Here is a 13,675-nt window from a genome sequence, read left to right on the forward strand (position 1 = left end):
CAAATGCCAAAGCATTTGCCAGATAGAAAACCTCAGATTATTATTACACACAGTTGTATTACAATCGTTTGGATGAAGAATCTATGTATGTATATATATATATATGAGGGGATTATTTCAAAGCACTTACCCCTCTTAAATGTGAATCAAAAGACTGGGAAAATATATACACCTCCATTAATTTCTTGAGAATCAATTGAAACACCTAACTCCTACTACATACTGCAGAGAGGGGTAAAGGTATAGATCACAGGACAACATTCCAAGAGAGCTTTTTTTTGTTTTTTCTTCAATTATCAAATCTGATTCATTGATGTGGATGTTCTGTTCTGTTCAGTATATACTGCAGTCATCGTAAAATTTGTCATCATTTATCCGTTTGCAAGAAGCGCCAAAAACAAGTCTAAGAAATTTAAGGATTATTTCTTTCCCAGCGAGTATGCAAAGAAATAACAAAAAAAAAAAAAAATTAAAAATTACGTACCTGCGGTCGGCCGGCGTGCGTAGCTGCGGCGGCAGTCGGCGTGTGTGGCTGCAGCGGCGAGCGTGGAGACCAGAGGCGTCAGCGGTGGCGAGCTTGGGCGGCAGCGGCGGCGACCTTGGGCGGCTTGCGGTGGACGATGAAGCAGCGACAGTGAGGATGGAGAGCGGCGGACGGCTGATGGACGGCGGGGACGTCTGATGGTGTGAGAACCTGGGGACTAATAGTAGAGTGACAGAGAGAAAAGAGATGAGGATTTGCAGAAAAGAGGTAAAGATGAAGAATTGCAGAGAGAATGAAGAAAGAAAAATGATTTCATTCATGTCATAGCCCTGCCAATCCTTCACAGTATCACTTAAAAGCTGATAAATAACAAACTCCTAAAAATAAGGGACTATTGATAGAATTTAACAGCTGTAGAAAACAACAAAACTGCAACAGAAAACAACAAAAGGGAAATAACAAAAGGAAAATAACTCTAAATAACCATATTGCTCAGATTAACCTCCTTGGTTCATAACATTACTCCCCCCTTGAACAGATCCTTGTCCCCAAGGATCAAAGTTTGGGAATTGTTTAGTTAAATGGTGGAATTCCTCCCAGGTAGCATTCTCAAGAGGCAGGTTAGCCCACTGAACAAGGATTTCAACTTGTGCAGCATTGTCCTTCTTGACCATCCTTTTCCCCAAAACAGCTACTGGTTCTGCAAGAATATCACCATCCGGCCCTGTGGCAGGGGGTTGCTTCTGCACCTCCTTGGATCCTACTTTCTTCTTGAGTTGGGAGATATGAAAGACAGGGTGAATGAGGGATCCAGGTGGCAATCGCAATCTGTAGGCAACAGGACCAACTCTTTCCAACACCTCATAGGGCCCATAATATTTGGCTGCTAATTTCACATTAGTTCTTACTGCCACTGATGATTGTCTATAAGGTTGAAGTTTTAAGAACACCAAATCACCCACCTGAAGCTCTCTCTCTGATCTATTCTTATCTGCATAGTGTTTCATCCTACTTTGGGCTCTCATTAAGTTGTCTTTTAGCTGTTTCAGAAGCTCATTTCTGTTCTTAATCCATTCCAGTTGAGGCTCTGTTGTTCCTCCTTTGATGATGTCCACTGCTATTGATGGAGGTTTATAACCGTACAAGGCTTCAAATGGAGATAATTTAAGTGAAGTGTGAAAGTTAGTATTATACCAAAATTCTGCTAGTGACAACCACTTTACCCATTGTCTTGGCTTTTGGAAGGTCATACATCTCAGATATGTCTCCAAACACCTATTCACCCTCTCAGTCTGGCCATCTGTTTGAGGATGGTAAGCTGTGGAATAGCTAAGTTGGACTGTAAGCTGTTTGAACAAACTTTTCCAGAACTTACTCAGAAAAATCTTGTCTCTATCAGAGACAATATTTTGGGGCAGTCCATGCAGCCTGTAAACCTGATCCACAAATAACTCAGCCACTTGTTCAGCACTAAAAGGATGAGATAATGCTAAAAAGTGACTGTATTTTGTCAGCCTATCCACTACAACCAAGATCACATCTTTTCCATGAGATTTAGGCAAACCTTCAATAAAGTCCATAGAAATACTGGACCAAGCCTCCTCAGGTATTGAAAGCGGTTGAAGCAATCCCGGAGTAAGAATCTGTTCTCCTTTGCACCTTTGACAAACATCGCATTCCTTGACAAAGTCTATGACTTGTTTCTTAAGACCAGGCCAATAAAACAAATTTTTCATCCTTTTATAAGTGATCAATTGCCCAGAGTGTCCCCCCAAAGCAGTAGAATGTAGCTCATTCAAAAGATTCATTCTCAAGTTTCCATGGCTTCCCACATATAACCTCCCTTTGTATCGCAGCATCCCATTAGTAACTGTGAATTTATCCGGGTTGTCGGAGACAATTAGTGTTGTTGTGAGGTGTTCCTTAGCCCATTCATCATCCTTATAACTCTCCAGAACTTCCTCCATCCATTTAGGTTGAGTTGATGCTACCATGCTACTCTCGGCGTGACTTCCCTCCTCCATTCTTGACAAAGCATCTGCAGCCACATTCTCTATGCCCTTTCTATACTGGATTGAGAAGTCCAGTCCCAATAACTTGACTAAGCCTTTTTGCTGCAATGCTGTGGTAATTTTCTGTTCTAGCAGAAATTTTAGACTCTGGTGGTCTGTTTTTATCACAAAGTGCCTTCCAAAGAGATATGCCCTCCATTTATCCACAGCATTGATGATGGAGAGGTACTCCTTCTCATAAATGGATAGTCCTAAGTGCTTAGAATTAAATCCTTGACTGTAGTAGGCAATGGGTTTCCCCTCCTGCATGAGAACCGCTCCCATACCCTTAGGACAAGCATCAGATTCCACAACAAATTCCAAGTTGAAATTGGGTAAGGCTAGTACAGGGGCAGTACACAAGGCATGTTTTAACTCTTCAAAAGCTATTTCGGCAGCTTGGTCCCAACTAAAGTCATTTTTCTTCAATAAATTGGTGAGAGGCTTGCAGATGATCCCATAACCCTTCACAAATCTCCTGTAATATCCAGCTAATCCCAAAAACCCTCTAAGCTCCTTGACAGTGTGAGGCTTGGGCCAACTCATAACCGCTTTAATCTTTTCAGGGTCAGTTTGTAAACCTTCCACAGATATAATGTGCCCTAAGTATTCTATTTGATGTTGAGCAAAGGAACATTTACTTAGCTTGGCATACAAGTGTTGCTCCCTCATGATGTTGAACACTGCTCTCAAATGCTGTAAGTGTTCCTCCAAGTTGGGGCTGTAAATGAATATATCATCAAAGAAAACCAGCACGCACCTTCTTAAAAGTGGCTTAAACACAGAATTCATTAATGCTTGAAAAGTGGCGGGTGCATTTGTAAGACCAAAAGGCATGACAGTGAACTCAAATAAGCCTTGGTGCGTTTTGAATGCTGTTTTATACTCCTCTCCTTCCCTCATTCTCACCTGGTGATATCCTGATCTCAAATCCACCATAGAGAAAAATCGGGATCCTGCTAACTCCGAGAACAAATCCTCTACAATGGGAATGGGGTATTTGTTCTTGATGGTGATGGCATTCAATGCTCTATAATCTACACAAAACCTCCAGGTTGAGTCTTTCTTTGGTACCAACAGTACTGGGGAGGCAAAAGGTGAGGAACTGGGCCTGATGATTCCAGTCTGTAGCATTTCGTCCACCATCCTTTCTATAACATTTTTCTGCTCAAATGAGTACCTGTAGGGTCCTTTGTTAACTGGAATAGCATTGGGGATCAATGGAATTGAATGGTCACAAGCCCTGATAGGTGGCAGTGAGTTAGGTTCCTGGAATAAGCCTGAAAATTCTGACAGTATCTCCTTGATCCTGGGAGGTGCCAGGATTAAAGGACCTTTTGTCCCTTTAATGTTGTAGGAGTTCCCTTGTATTGCATTCATTTCTTCTTCCTTGTCAATACAAACCAAGAATCCCTTCACTCCTTGCTTTTGCCAATTTTTCACCTCCTTCTTACTAGCCTCCCTCAATCTCCTCTTGGGAGTTATCCCTTTGAGATTAATTCTTCTCCCATCCTTGTGAAATGATATACTTAAGGGCCTTGTGTGCAGTTCAATAGGGGCAAACAAATCAATCCAGTCCATTCCCAACAACATATCACAACCCCCTAATTTCATCACTCTAAAGGATTTTTGGAAAGGCTCTCCTTGCATCATCCATTCTACGTTTCCACTCATCTCATCACATAAAAATTTCTCCCCATTGGCTACTGTTACAACTAGGGGCTGTACCGTGTATGCTTTCAGTCTGAGATTATGAGTCAAAGCTGGGTCAATGAAGCTGTGGGTGCTTCCAGAATCCACTAGTATAATGATATCTTTTTTGAGAATTGATCCTGGTAACTTAATTGTGTTGATACCCTCTCCTCCAACTACTGCATTAAGAGAGATTTCAGCTTCTTCTACACATTCTTCACTTAATGGAGTTAGGTTCGCTTGTTCCATCCCTTGGATGTCATCTTCCTCACCACCTTCAGCAGAAGCCATATGACCCTTAGGTTTACACTTGTGGCCATATTGCCACCTCTCCTTGCAGTTGAAGCATAATCTCTGCTCCCTGAGTTTATCCATCTCAGCATTTCTGGTTGTATTGTTGATTCTTGGACCTTCCAGCCCAGAGGGTGTAAATTTGGAGTTTTCAGCAGTTCTCACTACTGGATTCCTTGACTGCAGAGTATTTTTAGGGAAAAATTCCATGGACCTCATCCCTTGTTCAAAGTTCTTAGCCAGCCAAATGGCATCCTCAAGATTTTCTGGTTTGGTTGACCTCACAAAACATCTGATCACGTGTTTAAGCCTGCACACATAATTCCCTAAGAAGTATTCATCTGTTAAATAGGGTCTCACTTGGAGTAACATGCTCCTCATTTCTTCAAATTTTTCAGTAAATTCTTCCACACTCCCAATCTGCTTTAGAACTGTGAATTCTTCATCTATAGAAGTAGTACTAGGGCCAAACCTTCTACAAATAGCTTCCACGAAATGCCCCCAGTTAAATCCACCCCTCAGATTGTTTAAATACCCTTCTAGCCAGACTCCAACCTTTCCTGACAGATTTACTGTCAAATAATCTAAATAAAAGAGTGGTGGAGTTTGAGAAATCATGAAATACCTTTCCACCCTCCTTATCCACATCCTGGGATTTTGGTAGTCAAAATCTGGAAATTCACTCCTTGGTCCATGCTTTTGATACTCAGGAAATGGTTCTCCTTGGGCAATAGGAGGGTTTGGAGCCTGAGGTTGATGAGTAGCTGTTCTGATTCTTTCCTGCTCCTGGCTGCATTCTCCCCTCTCTGGAATGGAAGAGTTTTGTGTGGTGGGGGTCACATTTCCTCTCCCCTGAACTGTGGAACCGTGAGGAGGTGTTTCCATTACTGGTGCTGTAGGCCTATTGAGGCGGAATAACTCCATCATTTCAGCCCTCATGTCTGTCAAGGCTTTCATCATAGTATCTGAGTTTGTTCTTGCTTCTTGTCTAGAGGCGTGCACTTCCTGTATTGTGGCCTCCAACCTTTCATCAAACTCTGTTTGTTTTTCTTGTAGTGCTCTGAATCTATCTTCGTTGGTCACCATTTCTGCTCAGGAAAGGGGCTCTGATACCAATATGTGAGAACCTGGGGACTAATAGTAGAGTGACAGAGAGAAAAGAGATGAGGATTTGCAGAAAAGAGGTAAAGATAAAGAATTGCAGAGAGAATGAAGAAAGAAAAATGATTTCATTCATGTCATAGCCCTGCCAATCCTTCACAGTATCACTTAAAAGCTGATAAATAACAAACTCCTAAAAATAAGGGACTATTGATAGAATTTAACAGCTGTAGAAAACAACAAAACTGCAACAGAAAACAACAAAAGGGAAATAACAAAAGGAAAATAACTCTAAATAACCATATTGCTCAGATTAACCTCCTTGGTTCATAACAGATGGAGAGCGGCGGACGGCGGATGAAGACGATGGTTTACGCGTGAGAATATCGGAGCAGGTTTATTTGGATGCTAGGGTTATTTGGATTTACAAAATAATTCGTGTCCAAAGTTTTGTGTTACTTTGGACGCGAGTGATGAATGAGATTCTATTATTCGCGTCCAAAGTACTGAGCTTTGGACGCGAATAATAGAAGACTTATAATATTGGCGTTCAAAGTACAGAGCTTTGGACGCCCAATATTGTTTTAAAATTTTAAAAAAGAAATTTATCTATATAGTGGCATTTTAATTACAAAAATGCCATCGTATTACACTTTGAGCGTCTAAAGTTCTAACTTTGGACACGAATTAGTCGATTTTATTGATATTTTTTGTACTAGTGGTATACATAGTCTCCCAGCTTTCTCTTAGCTTCGATCATCATGCACCTATCACTACAAGAAAATTGTTCATTAGTCAAAAGTAAAACCGTCATTAAAAAATCAAAAATCATCATAAAAGACTTTTAATGATGAGAAATTTACTTTTCTCATGATCCATATATTCAATTCCTTACTCTCTCTCTCTCATCTCATCAATCTAGTTTATGATTGTTTGCTTATTTCATCGGTCTAGCAATTTCAACAATAATATCTTCATCAAATATTACTATGGGGTGTTTGGATTAGATGATACTTGAAACCTTATTGTGTTAGTTGTTTTGAACCGTTGGTAGCCGTCATACTCTGTTTCCAAAGATTAAATATTAGCTATAAACCAATATAACAAACACTACAAGAAAATAGTGAAATATATACGGAGTATATATATATATATATATATATATATATATATATATTGATTAAAAATATTTATGAGATGCTTTTATAAAGTTTTTATAAAAGTTGAAATTGATGTCTGACAATTTGACGTCCAGCAATTGAAAATTGAATGTTTGGTAGGTGTAGCTTTAATTTCTTCTTAGTCCCTTGGTAGGTGCACTAAAGATACATATTCTTAACCCCGACTTAAAATTTATATGCATGTTCTCTGTTCTCTTAAGTTGTGTTTGAAAATTCATAAAATGACTTTTGGAAAATGGTTTTCGGGTTTCGAGTGTTTGGCAAGAGAGAGAAAAATGAAGTCAATGGAAAATGATGTATTAGTCAAAGGAAAATAGGTATGTTTTGGGGTAAAATGACTTTCCTTTTTTTTTTTTCTTGGAGAAGTCATTTTCCAAGTGATGCACATGCAAAATTTTTGGGGCCTAATTTTTTACGGGCTTTTGCATGTCAGCCCACCAAACCCGTGGGCTAGGGTTCATACAACCATAGCTCACCCCATGCGGGTGGGTTGACGGACCTCGCGGCCCGGTCCGCGAACTTTTTTTTTTTTTTTTAAATTCAAATTTTTTAAAATTAAGTAAATTCTATAAATAATATTCATTTTTTCATATTTAAAAATTACATTTTTTAAAATGTTTATATATATATATATATATATATATATATATATATATATATAAGAGTCCTATTTACATTTGAATTTTTTCAAAAGTATCAAATAATTAAAATTTTAAAATATTCAATTCTTTTTATTTTCGTGCTCATTTTATGAAAAATGAACCAAACACACTAAGACATTTTTTCGTTGTGTAGCCAAACATCGGAAAGAAAAATATTTTTTGAAAAATGACTCATTTTTTAGAAAACATTTCCCATAAGTCATTTTACGGGTTTCCAAAAGGATCCTTAATGCAAAATGAATGCAACTTGATATATATATATATATATATATATATATATATATATATATATATATATATATATATATGTATGTATATATATTGTATATATATATACATATATATATGTACATATATACATATATATATATATATATATATATATATATATATATATATATATATATATATATATGTATATATATATACATATATATATGTATATATATATACAATATATATACATATATATATATATATATATACAATATATATATATGTATATATATATATATATGTATATATATATATGCATATATATATATATATATATATATATATATATATATATATATATATATATATATATATATATATATATATATATATATATATATACATACATATACATATAGATTTTAACTATTTTTATTTTCACTAATGTCCTTTCTAATTAATTTGGTTATATATATGTGTGTAATATGTAAACTCCGATCCTATTCAATTCCCACACCTATTACTTAGAGTGTCGATATTCCCAAAATTATTATCCAGAGTGCCGTTGCAAAAGGAGATGGTAAATTATATACAATTTAAAACTATGATTCATTTAAAATGTGTATTACTTTTAAGTAATTAATATTTGATTATTATAAAATGTTGTAGTTTGTTTGGACGGAAATCCACCGGCCTATCATTTCTCTCCAGGAAAATAAATAGGGAAAATTTCACATATGCAATGCTTCCAACCAAAAAATTTGGTACAATATGTGAAATCCCACCTATTTATTTTCTAGTCAGCATTCGATTCATTTCAAGTTAACTCGACTTAATTTATTGGTGTATTTTTTTGATAATTCTAATTTGTGACTTCTTAATAGGTGTGAAATACTTTCTCAATGGATTTGTACAACGCCATAAAGATCCATTGGTCTATTAGCCCAAGTGATATGGCTATGCTACAAGGCATGTTCCCTTTTTCATCACAAAATATTTTTATTATTTAATAAATTAAATTAATTTCAATGTGACATTTTATTTTATTTTTGTTTCAGATTTCAGAGAACAAATAATAAGTGCATTGTCACACCGAAGTACCACCAAAGGATTTATAGTCACTTCTTACTTCGGTCATGGCTTTGCTTACAACTTCTATAAGAATAGAATGTTTGCAGATAAGAATTCAAAGGTAACAAAATAAAGTTTTGTATTAACGTTTTTGTTTTAAAATAAACCCTGTCTTGTAGTCCTCGTGGACGAAGGACCACGGGAAGATAACCTATACATTATGACATACAATCTAACTTTTTTTTACCAGACCATCGAGAGCGCATTCAAGGCCGGATTGATACTTTGACCAACATCCTGTCAATCTAACAGACCCAAGCAACGTGTCATATTACCCAAGTACATAACCAAATTAAACAGGTTGTTTTGTTCACTAAACCTCTCACACTAGCAACATTTCAAAAGTTGAGGAAGCTACTTGTTTGCACAATAGAAGATTCAGTTTGAAGACTTTGAAAATATGTCTAAAATTGTACCTTAAAATAATTATAATTATATGACAAGATGAGATGACATTTTGTTTGATTTACAAAGTATTAAATATGTAATTTTAATTTGATTTTTTTTCTTTCTATTAGCAGAAAGAATAAGAATTTTACATTATATGAAAAATGATTTGATATTTCCAATTAGTATTAGTGTGGTTTCATTGTTACAAGACATTTTTAAATCTTCAATAATATAATATAATATGAGCAAGCACATATATGTAAAATAAAAAGATGAGAATTAAAGCTAAGGGTGGAATATGGAGAGGGATAAAAAGGAGAGGTGGCATGACGTAATGTAAAACTAATAAGGGATGGAGAGTGAGGTAAGGAGTAGCTTCATTTATTAGTGTATTAATGATTTTCAATGGTAAAGACTAAATTATGGGCACTACAAAATTCCCCAGAGCTTGTGTGACCTCACCTATCATCTATCACCTATCACCTATAACCTATCACCTATCACGTCTCTCTTCTTTCAATTTTTTTTTCCTACTATTAATTAAAACTTGTATATCATATTCTAGATGTAAAATGTTAAAGACAAGAATTTATTATATCTCATTTTTTCTTTCCTTTCATTTCAAATCTTTAATAAATTGGGTTAAGTTATTCATACATAATGAGGTTAAGTTACTTATACAAGCCAATGTCAACATTTTACCACCATGAATATATTATGTTTACACTACTTAAAAAAATGTCTGATAGATTTTATGACGGAAGAATTAAAAATTTGAATGAATTAAAAAATTTATACTACTATTTAATTGGGTCAACTAAATGCCCAATAAACATTTAATTAGTCTAATTTGATGTTGGATTGTTCAGTTCAAATTGAAGGAATATTTTATTGGGTTGGAACAAGCAATTTGGAATTTTAGATTAATTAGACTCCTTAATTGACAGGTTTGACTTAGTTTTGACCCATCAAAAATATATGCAGTTGTTATATCATGGAATTAGGTATATTTAGTATTTGAATTGTGATCTTTTAGAATATAAATTATATTTCTATGTTTCGAAAATTTATAAACACAATACAGGGTCATCACAAATTATGAATCTTTAAAAGATAAATTGTGAACATTTAGTATGTAAATTGTGTATTTTTAGACCCAAATCTACCTTGCATGGTGTACCCAAATTTACAGAATATGCGGACCTTATAATTTTGAAATTTGTAGACAATTTAAATTGATTTGAAGATAGGATGGATCATAAACATGGACGGAATGGTATCCCGATACATTCTTTATATTTAATTCAAAACATTTTAATTAAATTTGAAGATTATCCGATCGGATAAAGTTTGTTAGATTTCTTCTGCCTTCAACACTATAAATATATCGTGGATTCATTTTGGAGGTAAGACATGATTTTTATTTGAGTTAATAATACCCAACATAGTTTTCGAGTATTGTGGTTTTACTCAATTTAGTATTAAATGATTTTTTTTTGTGCTCAATTTAGTTTTCGACTTTGATAATTTTACACAACTTAGTCATTTGTTAAAAATTCAGTTAGTTGACCATTAGAAATTGTTTCCTACCTTCCAAAAAAAAAAAAAAGTTTCCTAATGGTAATTTCTTGTCCTTCATCCCATTTGGGATGATTTTCTTCTTATTCCCAATTGTTATATCGTGCACTAGGGTGCACAATGCATTGTGCGTCTTGAAAATCCCCTATTTCGTATGTACATGATTGTTTAGTACAATACACATAAACTCCTAACATAATACACATAATCTTAACACAATACATAATACACATAAACTCTTAACATAATACACATAAACTTTTAACATAATACAAATGAATTCTTAACATAATACACATAAACACTCAACATAATATACATAAACTCTTAACATAATACGTATAAACTCTTAACATAATACGTATAAACTCTTAACATAATACACATACACTTTTAGGGCACACAATGCATTGTGCACTCTGGTGCATGATATAATTTACCTCTTCTTCCCCTTATTAAGATCTACGCAAAAAAAAAAAAAAAAAAAAAAAAAAAAAAAAAACTATTTAAAAAAACTGTAAGCAAATATTTATTTATTTATTTAAATATTTAGCGTTGATGTTGATTTGGAGATGAAGATCTTCATTTTTACGTGGAGTTTAACTAGGGGAAGAAGAAGGAATCATCTTAAATGAGATAAGGATGATAAATTACCATTAGAACCCTATTTCTAATAGCTAATAACTAAGAATAGTTTTTTTTACAAATAACTAAATTGTGTAAAATTATCAAAATCGGTGACCAAATTAAGCATAAAAAGTAATTTAAAATTAAATTGAGTAAAATCAATATAATCGAAGACTATATTGTGTATTAACACATTTTCATTTGAATGCAAAATGTCCCATTCCATGTTTAGCCATACCCAAATTCTAAGAGCTGATGGTTTAACCATGCAAATTAAATGTGGTCAACTCCCAGCCCCCATTCCGTATATTAATTAAACTGTGATGGTGAATTGCGTCCTAGCTTGTTAACTCTAGTTGGGCTCTTCTAGAGGTGAGGGTAGTGTTTCATGCAATCGTTATGCCATGGGACCGTGTTCACCATAGTGAACACGGTCTCAACGATAACGGTGTATCGTTATTTTTTTATTATTTTTTTTTTAATTAACCGCGCGACTTTTCTTGTTCATTTTTACATTTCGCAGTTTCACTTCCTCTTTGCGCAAGTTTCTTCAACATTCATAAATTATGAATGTGCAGGCATGAATTTTTGAATGTGCAGTTATGAGATTATGAATTTTTTGTTATGAAATTATGAATTTTCTGTTATGAGATTATGAATTTACAGAAAATTCATATTTACATAACTGTAAATACATAATCTCATAACAGAAAATTTATAATTTAATAAATGTTTTTCTTTTATTTGATTATGAATTTTCTGTTATGAGATTATGAATTTATAGTACATTCATGATCTCATAACAAAAAATTCATAATCTGAATAAACGCGCGCCGTTAACAGCACATTAACTAAAAAAAAATATTTTCATAAAAACGATACTGTTTGAACCTCTATGCATCATTCATGGTGAACACGTTTTCAGAGCATAATTTGTGTGTTTCATGGGAGACTAAAACTTGTGTCTCTACATATATAGTCCTAATGCCTTAGGGCCGTAACCTCAACTCCCAACTTAGCGTCTGTATATTAATTAGGCCTCGGCTACGGTGGTGTCTAATCAAATTTTAATTTTTTTCTATTTTTACCTATCAAATTGATAATTTCAGTATAGTCAAGGGACAATTTCGATAATTAACTCTACTTTTTTTTTTATTTGATTAAATGTTAATAATAATATATATAATTAAATTAGCCAACTTGGTTGGCGTGAGTTGTCGTGCACTCTCATCCCTTAAGAAGGTCGGGCGTTCAAACCCCTTTTGTATAGCCCTTAATTGGGTTAGCCTGCTATAATAATTATTTGAGGACATCTTGTTGTCTGACCAATAAATAAATAAATAAATAAATAAATAAATATATATATATATATATAATTTTTGTGTTTAGAAACATGCTTGTTTAATCTTATACTTCAAATGAACTCATTTTTTAAGTGCACTCTACCTGTAATGTCTTCTTTGGTTGCTAAATAAAATCCAAAATCAATTTCTTGTCAGAAATTAAAAATGTTGGGGATTCAATCTTTTGGTGGAAGAATGTTGGAGATAAGAATTTCTTATATGCTATTTTTCTTTAATAAATTGGGTAAATATTCATAATGATACAATGAAGTTCATTTATTTTAGGCTATATATCAATATCAGTTTAAGTTACCCATTTGGCGACGAAGGAGGAGGGGGTGGCCGGTAGCCACCCCAATCTTTACTATTATTATTTTTTATTTTAAAAATTTATTATTAAAATTTATTTAAAATGTCAACTCACCTTCCACGTAAGCAAGAAACCAGATTAAATAGATGGTAACCTGTTATCATGTGAAATTGCATACATTTGGGTGTTTAATGTCCTAATTACACTTATATTTTTTGTTCAGTAGCCTAATTGTATTTTCAAGTTATGTTCAGTGGTCAATTTAAACGTTATTCCTATTAATTTTTATTTCTATTTGTATCAAACGTTTTTAGAATGCATATTATGCTCTCTGCCGCTTCTATTTTATTAATTGGTTATATTTGACATTATTTCCATGACAGTTTGAGGGTTTAAAAACTTGATGAAGGCATTAGTGAATGGTTGAATTTAATGGTGTTAATTATTATTTTTAATTAATTAATTAATTATATCATTATTTTAAAAATACAAGAATTATATTAAACAAAATTATATAATATAGTAATGTCATCCGTGGTATAATTTCACATTTCCACCTATTTTAGCAATGTCAAGGACCTTGTACTCAGATGACATGTAGTGACCTTTTCCATGTAG

This window comes from Ipomoea nil, unplaced genomic scaffold (assembly GCF_001879475.1).
Source record: "Ipomoea nil cultivar Tokyo-kokei standard unplaced genomic scaffold, Asagao_1.1 scaffold0642, whole genome shotgun sequence".
In the NCBI taxonomy this organism is placed as follows: Eukaryota; Viridiplantae; Streptophyta; class Magnoliopsida; order Solanales; family Convolvulaceae; genus Ipomoea; species Ipomoea nil.